Source organism: Accipiter gentilis, chromosome 7, assembly GCF_929443795.1.
Source record: "Accipiter gentilis chromosome 7, bAccGen1.1, whole genome shotgun sequence".
Taxonomy (NCBI): Eukaryota; Metazoa; Chordata; class Aves; order Accipitriformes; family Accipitridae; genus Astur; species Astur gentilis.
The window spans coordinates 24,080,415-24,082,938 of record NC_064886.1 but is presented as its reverse complement, the minus strand read 5'-3'; positions in this window follow the sequence as shown (position 1 = coordinate 24,082,938).

Below are 2,524 nucleotides of genomic sequence, written 5' to 3'. Positions count from 1 at the left end.
TTTTTCAAAATATGAGATCAGAACTCCCTTGAAGTTTTTGCTGAGTACTTGCCCAAGACTGCATGTTCCATGAGTAAGATTTTCAGAATGTCTCAGTATTTAAAAGCACACCTTAAAAATTGAGACGTAAAATATTTTAACTTAAGAGATTCTTGAAGATTAGGGAAATTGCATTTTATTGAAACAAAGGAGGATTTATTGCTAGTCCATTTGCCTTTGCAGTAAATAGGATAGCCCTATTAATGGATTTAGTCCTGTTGTTCCAATTTCTAATCCATTCTTTGCTAATGTTAGAAGGTATTCATCCCTAAAATTAAAATTATCGTTGGCTTTGCTAACTTTTCAGAAATGATTTCCCAGATGTCTATTTGTGTTTTGCACTTTGCTCCTTTGTTCCACACTTGGCTCTTGATTACTTAGTGCATACAGTGTCCCACAGAGCAAATCGTAGTGGAGTAATTAAGAACTACCAAGAGTTTCCCAAGTTATGCAAGATCCCCACAACTATGAAAAGCCTTTTCAGCTTCCCAGTCACATACTGTGAAGTGCCATAAATCAAGCTTTTGAAAACACTCAAAGCTGTGCTGCAGATACTTATAGGTATATTTTAATTTCAGAAGAAAGTAATTACTTTTGTTAAAGTTTGTGGCTGTTTTTTTCAGTACTATTTTTCTTAGTTTAAATCCCACAAGCTAAGAGCATTTTGAATACCAGTAACATTGATTTAATGAGACATGATCACTTATGCAGCATGGGTGACAGTTGTCTTTACTTTCACGTGAATCTGGAAGGGTAAGTGAAGTGAGAGCAAGCACTTGGGCTTCTATGTCAGAACTCAGGCGGTATGATAAAGGAAACAAAACCTCATGGTTATGGGTGTCATATTACTACTTGTGGAGGTCAGGGAGGTGTTTTTACCTCGGTGTCACTACCATGGGAAAATAGGAAGACCTCAGCTTGTTTTGAAACTATAGGAGATGGCCAAGTTAATTGTTAAGATGAGTCATCAGTGTCATCTCATGCAACAGATGTTATGGTTGGAGTCCTGTAAGCATCCTCACCTCACACTTAAAGTGGTTGATCATGTAGGTTGCTCAGTGTCACGCTACATGAACAACTCTGTATTTGTCCTTATTGCAAAGGACAAATTTTATTACTTAAGTGTTCTGTCATTGAAATTGTTCTTTTGGATTATTCTATGCTGGAATAACATTGACTGTAGGTGCCCATAATGTTTTGCCATTAAAACAAGAAAGCAAAGACAGATTTATATTAGGTGGTTGTACTGAAACAATCAGAAGACAGCTGCATTGCATGCTTTTGGAGTTAAATCCAGTATATACCGAACAGTAAAATTACAGCTGTGAAATCCTGATAATTAGATTTTATTTTGTTCTTCAAAAAGGCTTCCTTTGTGCAAGAAAAAAAGTCTGTGATTAAATAGTCAGCTGTAAAAACAAACAAGAAAAATCCTCTCTACATGCCCAAGCATACCTTAAAGTAACAAATCCATAGTGAACCCTTACTGCTGCAGTTGTCACTATGCAGAGTAATTGGTACAGTTGATTGGCGCTGTTTTAAGCAGGAGAGGCCTGGCCACAGTATGTGCACCTTCTCTTGCTAGTGAAGATGAGCATAAGGAACACTGAACAAGTAATGACACAAGCTTTCACTGCTGGGAGCTAGCTTGGGCAAAGAAACTGACAGTTGCCATCAGATTTAAAAAAAAATAAAATTGTCTCAGACCAGCTAAGAACATGGTGGGCTTGGCTGTGTTAGGTTTACAGTTGGACTCAATGGTCTTTTCCAACCTAAATGATTTTATGATTCTAAGAACAAATTAAATTGTTATATTGATATACTAGTAGTAATGGAATAGCAAAAACATTCCTAGTAAACACATTAAATTAAAATAAAATGCAACAGCTGAGGAATTCAAACCCTATGATTTATCTCATGCCGAAAAGGAAATCAAAGACTATCCAATTTTGGTTTTGAAAGAATTGATAATGTAAAACAGCATCCAAATCTCTCTTCTCTTGAATATTTCATTAATGCTATACCTGAGATATTTCTGTAAAACAAAGCTGCAGCTTTGATTACAAGCATACAATTCATTTTAGTGGAGAGAACAGGTTTTAGCCAGAGATGCCAGACTGCATTTGAACCAGCTCTGCAGGAGTTAGAACAGAAGGGAGGAGACAGGAGTATTGGCTTGTTTTGCAGAAAGCTTCCCTGAGCTGAAATATTTCTTTGGCTGTAAATCTTTTTGTCTCATACAGGGTTTAGCGAAACTTGTCCAAGATGCAGACTATCAGAAAAACAATCAAATTTCTGTGTAAGGTCATACCAATTCAGCACAAGCACCATTCTGGGTTTTTTCCTATGATTTTGCTTGCATTCTAACATTCTATGTCATAAGTTATTCTTTATATTCCTGTGATTTCATGCAAAAAGAATGAAGAAAATACATTAATATGAAGAAAATCCCATTGTAAAAATAGACAAAGGGGACAAGAGAAGG